This window comes from Enhydra lutris, unplaced genomic scaffold (genome assembly GCF_002288905.1).
Source record: "Enhydra lutris kenyoni isolate GAN:26980312 unplaced genomic scaffold, ASM228890v2 scaffoldscaffold79, whole genome shotgun sequence".
Lineage (NCBI taxonomy): Eukaryota > Metazoa > Chordata > Mammalia > Carnivora > Mustelidae > Enhydra > Enhydra lutris.
The window spans coordinates 5,852,467-5,867,241 of record NW_019154163.1 but is presented as its reverse complement, the minus strand read 5'-3'; positions in this window follow the sequence as shown (position 1 = coordinate 5,867,241).

Below are 14,775 nucleotides of genomic sequence, written 5' to 3'. Positions count from 1 at the left end.
TGTGTGTGTGTGTGTGTGTGTGTGTGTGTGTGTGTGTGTGTGTGTGTGTTTTGTTTTCTTTTCTTTTAAGATTTTATGTATTTATTTGACAGAGAGGATCACAAAAAGACAGAGAGGCAGGATGAGAGAGAGGAGGAAGCACGCTCCCCGCCGGTAAGAGAGCCCGATGCGGGGCTCGATCCCAGGTCCCCGGGATCATGACCTGAGCCGAAGGCAGAGCCTTTAACCCACTGAGCCACCCAGGTGCCCCCTTTAAAGTTTTTTAAAAATATTCTCAAATTGTCCCCTAGAAAAGTTGTACCAATTTTCATTCCATGAACAATGTATGAATGCATATTTCCTACAACCATACCAACACTAAGTATCATTACCTTTATTGATTTTATAAGTCAATAATGGTATTCCTTTATTTAATTTTTTCTCTTAATTACTTTCGGTACAGCAAGATGTGGGGCTAAATTCCAGTGATGTTATAAATTCAGTAGTTCCCTGTGACTTCTTTTCTGACCTTGTAATTTCTTTTTTTGTCCTACTTTTGTCCCCATTTGCACATGCTCTTGAGTGCTGTTTTATACACGGGATTATGGGACTGATCTTAGAAGTAGATAGCTATGTGATATAAGACATCTTCAATTAAAAAGTCTTCACACCATTTCTGAAGTAAAGTTTGGCAATGTATTAAAATTTGAAAAACATATACCCTTTGACCCAGTAATTCTCATTAGGAGAATGTGATCTAAGGAAAGGAAAAAATCAGAACTGTGCAAAGATGTAGGTATAAACTATGCATTCAGCTATTTTGACAAGTGTTATTTCAGGAAATAGACACGATAGCTCTTCTGTCATGCTGGAGATGTGTTTAACAACACATGTAATAAAGATGCTTTTAAAAGCAGAATCAGGGGCCTGAGCCCCTGGGTGGCTGAGCCTGGGTGGCTCAGTGGGTTAAAGCCTCTGCCTTCGGCTCAGGTCATGATCCCAGGGTCCTGGGATTGAGCCCCGCATTGGGCTCTCTGCTCCGCGGGGAACCTGCTTCCTCTCTCTCTCTGCCTGCCTCTCTGCCTACTTGTGATCTCTGTCTATCAAATAAATAAATAAAATCTTTAAAAAAAAAAAGCAGAATCAGAGGTGGGGGGATGGGGCAGCTGGGTGATGGACATTAAAGAGGGTATGTGCTATGGTGAGCACTGTGTATTGTGTAAGACTGATGAATCACAGACCTGTACCCCTGAAACAAATAATATATTATATGTTAATAATTTTTAAAAGTAGAATTAGATATACAACTGCAGAGAACAAACTGATGGTTGCCAGAGGGAAGGAAGTGGGTGAAGGGAAGCAGGAGATACAGGCTTTCAGTTATGGAATAAATAAATCATGGGAATAAAGGCACAACATAGGGAATATAGTCAATGATACCGTAACAGCATGATATGGTGACAGATGATAACTACACTTGTGAGCACAGCATAACATAATAGAGTTGTTAAATCACTGTTGTACTTCTGAATCTAATGTAACACTGTCCATTATGCTCAAATAAAATAAAATGAGTTTATAAGAATAAATAAGTGAATAAAACTTTTCAACGTTGTTCATAAAATTAAAAAGCTAAAAAATAATTAAATGCCATCAATAGGAACTGGTTATTTCCATATTTTGGCTATTGTGGCTAGTGTTGCTATAAACTTTGGGGTGCATGTGCCTTTTCAAATCACTATTTTTGCATCCTTTTGATAAATACCTAGTAGTGCAATTGCTGGGTCATAGGGTAGTTCTATTTCTAACTTTTTGAAGAAACTCCATATTGTTTTTCAGAGTGGCTGCACCAGTTTGCATTCCCACCAACAGAGTTAGAGGGTTCCCCTTTCTCCACATCCTCACCAACATCTATTGTTTCCTAAGTTGTTAATTTTGGCTGTACTGACTGCTGTGAGATGGTATCTCATGGTGGTTTTGATTTATATTTCCTTGATGATAAGGGAGAACCCAAATGTACATTGACTGATGAACGGATAAAGAAGATGTGGTAATATATATAATGGAGGGGGAGACTAGATGGTGGGGAAGTAGGAGGAGGTGCCATTTCAACCTGTACCCTAAACTGAGCTGATTACCTACTAAAGAACTCTGATCACCCATGAAATCAGCCTGAGATCAGAATTATACACATCTGGATCTCTACAGGGGCAGAAGACACCAGTGGGCAGGTAAAGCGGAGTGGGAACGTTGGACTGATATTGGAAGATAAACAAAAGGGGGAGGGAGCCACCAGAGGCGTCCCATTGGAAAGTAATACCCCAATACGAGAGTGCCCTGCGTCTTGGGACCAGCATTAACTTGGAGTCTGGTTGAAAGCACTCAAAAAGAACAAAGGATCACGGGGGGAAATTGTGGGACTCGGGGTGGTTAGGGATAGGGGCTTAAGTTCCCGGACCCAGGACAGCCACCCCTGGCGCTGAGCCAGAGAGAGTGCAGCGGAGAAACGAGGTTTTGGTCCCTGAGTCGCCAGCATGCCTGAGAACGTGTGGGGTCCGGCTCCTGTAAGGGGCTGGGACCTTCGCCAGCTGGCAGAATGCTATGCCGTACTATCAGAGCCTGAGGCGCGCACCCCACACCCTCCCCTGAGAGAGGTGCATGAAGGCGCCAGCCCAGTGCTCTCAGACCCGGAAAAACCAGGCACTCCCAGCCCGGGCCAGCAGGAAAATCTCAGCGTGTGATCACTGCTTGGAACCTCTCTGGTGGTCTGGAGCTGCCCAGACACCACTGCTGCCATGGTTTTGGTTACAAGCAGGAGTTCCTGTGTCCCCAGGGACCGCGACTCGGAACCTGCTCTGCCAGTGGCCAAGGGGGAATTTATGTGCTCTGGAGCACTCACAGGGGAACAGACTGAGGCTTCTCTCTGAGAGGGAGGTCGGGGTGCAGTTTGCTTTCCTCTAAACCTCCAAAAACCATCAAAAGCTGTCAAGGTGAGAGAAAAGAAACAAACAAACATAAAAACCTCCAGAGAACAAAAGCCTGAAAAACCAGTTTCCTCAAAGCCCAGCCCCTTGAGGGGGGCAGGAGGACTTAACTCAGGGAGCATCATTGACTGAAAACCCACGCATCAGGCCCCTCTCCCAGAAAACCAACCAGGAAAAAAAAAAGACAACAAGAGAACAACCACCAATACTTCTTAGATACAACTTTTGGTTTTGATTCATTCCCACTATTCTGGTTCATTTTTTTTATATATAGATTATTTTTTTAACCTACTTACCATCACAGTGAGATGTCCAGTACATCAAATTCCATAATAACCTTTTAACCTGAACCTTTTGATACATATACCCATGAATTTTATCTTATTTTAGCTTAGTTTATTCTTTTTTTATTTTTATTTTTTAATATTCATATAGAGTTAAACTTCAAGGTAATCCCCTGTCCCCAACCTATGCTAACCCTACAGGTAAAGCAATTTTTAATCCCCCTTTATCTTAGGAAAGTTGAGTCCTTTAACAAAGATATCAAGATACATTCAGGAAGAATCAAAATAACCTTCCTTGCCCACACTGAGAATTTATAACCACTCTCCCATCTTTTACTTCCACCAGTGTTTCTGTGTATTTGTGTTTGTCCTGATAGCATATAAATCTTATACTTGGGGTTCTTTTTGAGGAGGTTCTTTTTTTTTTTTTTTTTTTTTTTTGCTTTTATACATTTTTTTTTCTCTTGTCATATACTTTTATCAGTGTTTTTGTTAGTATACTTCATAAGTCTTACCCTGGGGCCCATTTGGGCTGAGCCTTCTCTTTTATCTTCCCTTTTTTTCCTGTCTCTCTCTCTCTCTCTCTTTTTCTTCTTTTTCTTTTCTTTTTTCTCTCATTTGGGTGGGGAATCCTGATTGCTCAGAAGCATTCCAGGGTGCACCTTGACTGCACCACAGTCGATACATCCAGCTGTATCCATTCAGCCATCTCTCACCAAAATGACTAGGAGGATGAATGCCCAACAGAAGAAAAATAGAGAGCATGGGCCTTCTGCAACAGAACTAATGGCTATCGACATAGACAATATGTCGGAAAGGGAATTCAGGCTAACAATTATCCAGGCAATAGCTAGGTTGGAGAAAGCCATGGATGACCAAACGGAATTGATTAGGGCAGAACTGAAAGCCACCAGAGATGACGTTCACAATGTTAGAGCAGAACTGAAAGCCACCAGGGATGATGTTCACAATGCTCTCAATGAGTTCCAAACTAATCTAAATTCTCTAAAAGCTAGGGTAACTGAGACAGAAGATAGAATTAGTGATCTGGAGGACAAACAAATAGAGAGAAAGGATCAGAAGGAAGCCTGGAAAAAAACAGCTTAGAAGCCACAAAAACAGAATCAGTGAAATAAATAATGCCATGAAATGTTCCAACGTCAGAATTATTGGAATCCCTAAAGGGGAGGAGAAAGAAAGAAGTCTAGAAGATATAGTGGAACAAGTTCTCCATGAAAATTTTCCCAATCTCGCGAATGGAACAAGCGCTCATGTACTAGAGGTAGAACAGTCTCCCCCCAAGATTATAGGTTCTAAAAAAAATCAAGGCACCTGATAGTAAAATTGAGAAATAATAATTGTAGATACAATTTTTTGAAAGCCACTAGGACAAAGAGGCTCCTTACGTACAGAGGAAAACCCATGAGAATAATGTCAGACCTGTCCACAGAAACCTGGCAAGCCAGAAAGGGCTGGCAAGATATATTCAGGGCACTAAATGAGAAGAACATGCAGCCAAGAATACTTTATCCAGCAAGACTGACATTCAAAATGGATGGAGAGATAAAGAGTTTCCAAGACCGGCAAGGCTTAAAAGAGTATGTGACCACCAAACCGACACTGCAGGAAATATTAAGGGGGGTTCTATAAAAGAGGAAAAATCCTAAGAATAGCATTGAACAGAAATATAGAGACAATCTACAGAAAGAAAGACTTCAAAGGTAACACGATGTAAATAAAAACGTATCTATCAATAATCACTCTCAATGTGAATGGCCTAAATGCGCCCATAAAATGACACAGGGTTGCAGATTGGATAAAATGACAGGACCCATCCATATGTTGTCTACAAGAGACCCATTTTGAACCTAAAGATACACCCAGACTGAAAGTGAAGGGATGAAGAAGCATCTTTCATGCCAATGGACCTCAAAAGAAGGCCGGGGTAGCGATTCTTGTATCAGATAAATTAGATTTTAAACTAAAGACTGTAGTCAGAGATACAGAAGGACACTACATAATTCTTAAAGGGACTATCCACCAAGATCATCTAACAATTGTAAATATCTATTCCCCCAATATGGGAGCAGCCAATTACATAAGAAAACGATTAATCAAGATAAAGAGTCATATTGATATGAATACATTAATAGTAGGAGATCTTACCACACCTCTCTCAGTAATAGACAGATCATCCAAGCAGAAAATCAATAAAGAAACAAGAGCATTGAATGACACACTGGACCAGATGGACCTCATAGATATATACAGAACATTCCACCCTAAAACAACAGAATACTCATTCTTCTCAAGTGCACATGGAACCTTCTCAAGAATAGACCACATACGGGGTCACAAATCAAGACTCAACTGATACCCAAAGACGGAGATTATTCCCTGCATATTCTCAGATCACAATGCTTTGAAACTGGAGCTCAATCACAAGGAAAAGTTTGGAAGGAACTCAAACACCTGGAAGCTAAAGACCACCTTGCTTAAGAATGCTTGGGTCAACCAGGAGATCAAAGAACTTAAAAAATTCATGGGAACCAATGAGAATGAAGACACTTCGGTCCAAAACCTATGGGATACAGCAAAGGTGGTCCTAAGGGGGAAATACATAGCCATCCAAGCCTCCCTCAAAAAAAATTGAAAAATCCAGAATACACCAGCTGTCTCTACACCTTAAAGAACTGGAGCATCAACAACAAATCAAACCAACTCCATACATAAGAAGGGAAATAATCAAGATTAGAGCAGAGATCAATGAGGTAGAAACCAGAGATACAGTAGAACGTATCAATGAAACTAGAAACTGGTTTTTTGAAAGAATCAATAAGATTGATAAACCATTGGCCACACTAATCCAAAAGAAAAGAGAGAAAGCTCAAATTAATAAAATTATGAATGAAAAGGGAGAGATCACAACTAACACCAAGGAAGTAGAAACAATCATCAGAAGTTATTATCAACAGTTATATGCCAATAAGCTAAGCATCTAGATGAAATGGATGCATGAAACTATAAACTCCCAACATTGAACCCGGAACAAATTGACAACCTGAATAGACTGATATCTAGTAACGAGATTGAAGTAGTGATCAAAAACCTACCAAAAAACAAGAGCCCAGGACCTGACGGACTCCCTGGGGAATTCTACCAAACTTTCAAAGAAGAAACAACACCTATTCTCCTAAAGCTGTTTCAAAAAATTGAAGCAGAAGGAAAACTTCCAGACTCTTTTTATGAAGCCAGCATTACCCTGATCCTCAAACCAGGCAAAGAACCCACCCAAAAGGAGAATTTCAGACCAATATCCCTGATGAATATGGATGCTAAGATTCTCAACAAGATCCTAGCAAACAGGATCCGACAGCACATTAAAATGATTATCCAGAGAGAGTCAATTATCATATGGTTTCACTTTTTTGTGGAGCATAACAAATAGCATGGAGGACAAGGGGAGTTGGAGAGGAGAAGGGAGTTGGGGGAAATTGGAAGGGGAGGTGAACCATGAGAGACTATGGACTCTGAAAAACAATCTGAGGGTTTTGAAGGGGCGGGGGGTGGGAGGTTGGGGGAACCAGGTGGTGGGTATTAGAGAGGGCACGGATTGCATGGAGCACTGGGTGTGGTGCAAAAATAATGAATACTGTTATACTGAAAATAAAAAAAAAAAAGATTATCCATCATGACCAGGTGGGATTCATCCCTGGGTTACAAGGATGGTTCAACATTTGCAAATCAATCAATGTGATAGAACAAATCAATAAGAGAAGACAGAAGAACCACATGGTCCTCTCAATTGATGCAGAAAAAGCATTTGACAAAATCCAGCATCCATTCCTGATTAAAACGCTTCAAAGTACAGGGATAGAGGGAACATTCCTGAACTTCATAAAATCTATCTATGAAGGACCCACAGCAAATATCATCCTCAATGGGAAAAAGCTCACAGCCTTCCCGTTGAGATCAAGAACACGACAAGGATGCCCACTCTCACCACTCTTGTTCAACATAGTATTACTGTTCACTTAGTTCAACATAGTATTAGTGTTTTTGTATTTTGAGGTAAATACCCCATAATTCAATTACTGAATCATAGGGTAGTTCTATTTTTAATTTTTTGAAGAACCCCTGTACTGTTTCCCACAGTGGCTGCAGCAGTTTGTATTTCCATCAATAGTACAAGAGGGTTCCTTTTTTTCCACATCCTAGCCAACATCTGTTGTTTCTTGTGTTGTTGATTTTAGCCATTTTGACAAGTATGAGGTGATACCTCATTGTAGTTTTGATTTGTACTTCCCTAATGATCAGTGATGTTGAACATCTTTTCATGTGTCTGTTGGCCATCTGTATGTCTTCATTGGAAAAATGTCTGTTTGTGTCTACTGCCCATCTTTTATTTGGATTATTTGGTTTTGTATTGGTAAGTTTTATAAGTTGCTATGACTGATGTCACAGAAATTACTACCTCTGCTTTCCTCAAGGATTTGTATGGTTGCAGGGCTCACATTTAGGTCTTCAACCCATTTTGAATGTATTTTTTGTGTATGGTGAAAAAAGCTGTCCAGTTTCATTCTTTTGCATGTAGCTGTCCAGTTTTCCCAACATCATTTATGGAAGACACTGTCTTTTTTCCAATAGATATTTATTCCTCCTATGTCAAAAACTAACTGACCATTTACTTATGGCTTCATTTCTGGGTTTTCTATCCTGTTCCACTGATCTATGTGTCTATTTTTGTGCCATAACCATACTGTCTTGATCACTACAGCCTTGTAATATAACTTGAAGTCTGAAATTGTGATGCCTCCAACTTTGCTTTTCCTTTACAAGATCATTTTGGCTATTTGGGGTCTATCATGGATCCATACAAATTTTAGGATTCTTTGTTCTAGTTCTGTGGAAAATGCTGGTGGTATTTTGATAAGGATTGCATTAAATGTGTAGATTGCTTTGGATAGTATAGATATTTTAACAATTTTTTTTCTTGCAGTCCCTGAGCATGGAATGTTTATCCATTTCTTTGTGTCCTCTTCGATTTCTTTCATTGTGTTTTATAGTTTTCAGAGTACAGATCTTTTACCTCTTCGGATAGGTTTATTCCTAGGTATCTTATGGTTTTAGGTGCATTTACAAATGGGATCGATCCCTTAATGGAAGACTGTGTTAATTGGCTAGATTGTGGTAATCATTTCACAATGTATACATATATGTATCAAAATATCACATGCTATACCTTAAATGTATACAATTTTTATTTATCAGTCATACCTCAATAAAGCTAGGAGTGTGGGAAATAAAGACAAGGAAAGAGTTACTCAAATGACACTGAAGAATAAACAAAGAACAGTACAAGAAGGAGAGTATTGTGCCTTAAAATACAAAGGGTGGAAAATCTCTCAAGGTCTACCATACCCTGGAGCTAGCTTTCCTTTGATCTGCATACCAAAAAAGCAGCCTGTGGTTTTAGCAGCTTTTTTTTTAGCAACCATGTCATAATTTTAGCTCATAACTGAGCTTTCTATCATTTGCAATTCCCAAATCTTAGCTATAAGAATTGTAATCCAGTCAGCCTCCCTGTCCTAGACATTTGTAGTTGCAAAAGCAAGACCTATTTTGTTCGTATTTAATGTTATTATGTTTGTTTTGACATACTATACTAGTTTATCCAAAATTTTTTTACATCTTGATTCTGACATTCAACATATTAACGCTTTTCCCCAGCTTTCTGTCAACTTCAATTTAATCATATCACTGTCTATATCACTGTCTATATCTTCATCCATATCATTGATTAAAATGTTGTCTAGAAAAGGAACAAGTCTAGTATAGAACTAGATATCTCTTTTAGACTGTCATAAAACTTAAATCAACTATTTTGGAGTTAAACTTATGGATTCTATGCTACTCCATCATTCAGCCCATGTTTCTTCATTCTATCCACAAAGACATCACAAAGAAATTTTGCAGAAGACAATATACATCATTATTAATATATTCTCTTTGTATAGAAGTCCAGTACCAATCCAAAGAAGAAATCAACCTCCTTTGGTAGGCTAGCTCCTACATGTTCACCTCTTCATTCCACGTGGCAAATAAAGAACATTTAGTCCACACTCACTGCACACTAGAAGTTGTATAGGCCCTTTACATATATTATTTCATCTAAAGTCCTCCCAACAAAACTGGAAGGTGGATACTATTACTCTTCCTATATAAAAAATGGTAAAACTAAGGCTCAGAAATATGAGATGACCAGGGCACCTGGGTGGCTGTCAATTAAGCATCTGTCTTCGGCTCAGGTCATGATCCCAGAGTCCTCAGATAAAGCCCTGTGTCAGGCTCTCTACTGGACAGGGAGTCTGCTTGTCTCTCCCCTCTGCCTTTCCCCCTAGCTCATGCTCCCTCTCCCTCTCTCACTCTCTCTCTCTCAAATAAATAAATAAAATCTTGGAAGAAAGAAAGAAAGAAAGAAAGAAAGAAAGAAAGAAAGAAGAGAAGGAAAGAAAGAAAAGAAGGAAAGAAAGAAATGAACGTGGGATGATCTGTCTGAGATCACACTTCTAGCAAGTGGTCTAAGTAGAATTTAAACATTCAAATGCTAAAAGTTGTGTTCTACTATACCAAGTATCTGATATAAAATTGGTCCTTAATAAATGTTTTTTAATCAGTCACAATGGTCACCCTGAACTCCCTTTATGCCACTGTCACCTACTTCAAAGGACCATATGGCTTCCAATTTAGGGCTGCTTTTCATATGGCCTTTTGCAGCCATATGCACTCTGCTCTCCTGCCCACGTTTTTGCTTCACCAGGGATTTGTCTCAAGAGCAGTAGGGGCTTTTGCAGCCTAATATATGCAAGTTCCAGTCTCCAGATAATCCTTTTGTTATAGTAAAGGATATTATTTCAAAGACAACAGGCAAAAACCACTGTTTGAAGCAAAGAAAAGAGTTAACTTTTTATAGAGGTATGACTAAGGTTGACTATGATGGCTTGTGGGAGGAGTGCCCCAATTTTATTAGTCCAGTGCAAAGTAAGGTGGGGAGGAAAGAGTGCAGGACTTAGATCTAGCCTAGGTTTTGTCATTGATGCCTTGCATGACCTTGGACAAGTCACTGCCCATTTTTCATCCTCACTCATTACCATCTGTAGAAAAAGGGGCTTAGGATAAATAAGGTTACTTTGAGAGCTGACATCTGCAAATCTATGACCTAAATATGCAAGCATGCACACACACACACACACACACACACGAGTGTTAAACAAGCCCTCTCACTTGTGTGATCACCAACCACTTACAAAACATTTTCATAAGGGCTAAATTTAGTGCTTTCTCTCCACTTACCAAAGCTAAGACATGTGATCATTTTTCTTGCAATCTACATCCACTCACAAGAAGAATGCTGTTTTTCATGATGTTACCTAAATTAATTTTTTTTTAAGTGAATGAGACTGGAAGCTGGGCCTGAGGAGTCTGCTTAATTGTATTATTTTAGTAGGTTAAGTTATCTTAGGTGCTCAGGTCTGACTATGATAAGAAAATCTGCCAGTGTTTGAGTTTTATCCCTTAGCACTGAAGGTGGTCTTAGAGTTTGCTGGTCAATGACATAGATTTTTTTTTAATGTCCACATTCTTCCTATTAAGCTTTTGAGCCTATTAGTAAAGGCTCCAGCACTCACCTGGGTCTAAGATTTCCTGGGTTGATATGATAAACCCAGGTAGGTTTCCCCAGACCCTTCAGATATCTCAGCTCCTCTAGCAACCACCTCATCTTCCTCTTCACACTTCAAGATACAAGTGAAGAATATAAATACTTTAGTGCCATTCATAGAACTCCATTTCCCACTGGGAAGCTGGATTCATGATCCTTACACTTATGGAGGAGCAAGCATCATGTGCACTGGTCAGAACAATCAAGTGGGACTTAGAAAGCCTCGCTTCTGGCCCAAATTCTGCCATCATGTAAGTGGCCTTGAGAAATCCATTTCTATTATTTGGGCTTTTAAAGTTCAACCTGGATGGCCCAGTTGGTTAAGCATCTAACTATTGATCTCAGCTCAGGTTTTGATCTCATGGTCATGAGTTCAAGCCCTATGTTGGGCTCCATGCTGGGCATGAAACTACTTTAAAAAATTCATCTGTAAAATCACACAGATGAACTATGTAATCTCTATGGACCTTCTGGTCCTAATAATCATGATTTGTCCACAGAAATATATCCATGTTAGAGCCCCAGAAGTTGGGGCTGTAAATCTAATTAACATCATCTTTAGTACCTCAGAGTTATAAAACTCAGGAATACCATTCACATTGTGGTGGATACCCACCTGAGGCCCTGAGATCATCTGACATTATATTTAAGGGAACCTGACAAATGCTTTTCGAGTATGTTTCCTGCCATGGCATATATGTCTTGGGCCATGTATGCTCGTTTAAAGCCTATTTTCTCACTAACCATTGACATAGGAGTCCCTCACTCCAAAACCTCAGGTACCCACTTCACTGAGAAGGCATGTATCTCTGGACATCTGCCTTGGTCTCCTCCCCAAAAATTCCATGGGAAGTGGCTTCTCTGTTCAAAGGAAGGAGAGCTTGCATTATACAAAAGAAATAAATAGGTTCAATTTGGTTGAAGATAGAACATCTGAAGAAAGCATCTTGGCCTGAATAAGATCAGCAGATCTTTTTCTCCCTAGCATAAAAACCCAAGTACATAGGAGAAAAGAAAGTCACAGAAAGGTAATACTAGGATGCTTTAAGATAAGTGGAAGATTTCAAAAATTTATTTGGGACAAAACAAAAGTGAACCAACTATACCCAGTGAGGGTATGTATCAGAGGGTCATGAGGTATTAATCCAAATGTATCTTTGGCAGAGGTGAGGAAGATATGCTTCACCCAGGGATATGAACTGAAGGAGTGCTACTAAAACATTAAATATGGTTGTAAGTAGGACAGGACCTGTGTACACATCTACAAGCATTAATAAGAGAGACTAGAGCTCTACCAGTTCCAGAGAACTAGAGCTCTACTACATGTTCTGTACATACACATGGACTCTAACTCTGCCAAACAGACTAACTGGCCTTCCATCCATCTTTTATACCCTTGAGCATTTTCCCTCACTGGATTCAGTTTCCCAGTATGTAAATGATGGCACTGGAATGGAATCATAATTTTCAAACTGTTCTGTGGAGCCCTAGGGTTCAAACTCTAAGGCATGGCTTGAACACATGGCTCAATGGCTACCTCATAGATGAGAAAGTTAAAGAGAGGCCAAGAGAGGACAAATCCACAGCCCTTAACACATTTCAACAGAGCAGTTCACCTTCTATCTGTTTTATAAATAGGCTTCCACTTCCAATTGAAAAAAAATTGTTGTGATGCTAAAAATAGTTGGAAAGCTACTGGCTTTCTCGCTTGTTAAGTGCCCTATAAACTCTAATGTTCTTTATGTCTATGAAGAAAGATTCGTAAATAAAGAATTTTTTTCTTGGGAGACTGGTACTCTGCTGAGAAGAAATAACACTAAAAATCTGAAGATGTAGCAAACAATCATCTTTCGCTGAGCTATGCAGATAGATCTCTGGTTAAGTTTTGCCTCCCAGTTGGGTCATGAGATAAAAATATTCTGTGTTTTAATTGCCTCTCTGTGGATGAAATTCCAACTCAAGGAAAACTGATTTAGCTTGAAAGGAGCCTGGATATATGAATGTAAGGGGGCCCCTAGGTTTCAGGTGGAGCTCTGTTCAAGGAAATTAAATGGTGACAAGCATAACCCACACCTCAACTTTCCAGAGCAATTAGTTAATATGCCCACATTTATTTAGTTTATGATTTTAAGGGAAATTTAGATATTTATTTTAAGAGGGAGAAACTGTATATTTTAGCACCATCTGCTGGTATTAAGTTAGCTCTGGAAACCAAATGTCAACTACCTACCTTACTTATAAGCTAAACAACTAGCACTAATTAGTCAAGGTGACTTACTTGTTTCAGTCATATAACCATTTTGAATGATTCACGTGTAAAAATGAGAGTTGTCATCAAAGTGTTTCATAGGAGCCCAGAACTACTGACATCCGCCAAAAGATTGGCAGAAAATGTGACCACCTGCCTAGTAGAATTTGAGGAGCCCCACAAAGGTTATTTCCTGCTCCCAATTTTTCCCCTGCTAGTCAACCCCAGTATTGTCACAACTGTGTTATTTTAGATCCTAAGGCTCTTAGGTCGCCTAAAGACCCAAGGGAAAATACAGTTCCTTCTAGAAAGAGATATATTGTAAGCTTCTAGCATTTATACTTCATGAGGAATTGACTGGCTATTCATTGGTAGTCACTTTCAAGAGGGCTATAACTAGGCTTTGCTCCTGGACACTTTCAGGTTATACCTGTAGTCCTAATATGATTAATAGAACTCTCATTTTCAAATGTGTCCTAGTTTGGGAAGTAAACTATATGGTCATCTTAGCCATAACATTTGTTATCACATTGTACATTTGGGTTTACCATGCCAAACACTGTCAAGGCTGATTAGTTCTTTCGGGCACTATGCCTATTATTCAGAAGACTCCCAGTAAGTATACAGTGTTACCTATGTATGGCTTTATAAGCAAACTTTTATGCAGGCTGGGGTTGGTAGATATAACTTAGAACACAGATAATAATACTTGTGGTTTGCTATTTGTTAAATTGAAAAGTTTAAATACTAGCTAATCACTCATTACTAACAGTTTTATAAGTTTAAAGGCTACAGTGAAGACTAAATTTAAAAAAAAAAACTAGTATCAACTTGATTATATATCAACACCTATAACACATTACTGCATACTAAAAGCAGCAGGGTGACATTTTAAAATATCACTCAATAGCTTTTCCCTTCTTGGTCTTTAATGGTATGGGCCTAGACCAGGGTTTCTCTGCCAAGTATTCTTGGCATTGTAGGAGGTTGTCCAGTGCATTGTAGGATGTTTAGGAGCATCCCTGGCCTCTACCCACTAGACACCAGTAGCACCAACCTCCAGTTGTGACAATCAAAAATGTCTCCAGATTTTGTCAAACGTTCTCTAGAAAACAAAATCCACCCTAGTTGAGTACCATTGACATAGACCTTCTGTGGTTAAAACTAGATCCCAGAGATTATGACTTCTTATAAAGGAGAAGGACCGGTGGCCTATAAGAAAAGTCATTGCTCAGCTCTAAGTTTCTAGGTAGATTTTTGAAAGTTCATAAAAAAGTCATCAATTTTGAAACTCAGCCTTCTAAGGAAAAGAAAAGCTATTCTCAAAATCATAAGGGCTGAGCTGTTAAATTTCAATAACCAAAATTGGAGAACTCTTCATAAATTAAATCATAGAATGAGAATGCAAGTTATAATATATGGAAATGTTCCACCCCACAGGAAAGAGAGAAGCCTTCTAGAACTGGAGAAGAGAGGATGGGGTAAGAGGGAAGAAAAAGAATTGAGACTTGATTCTCTTGGTTTGACTCATGAAATTGAAACTTCCATGTGGAATTGCAG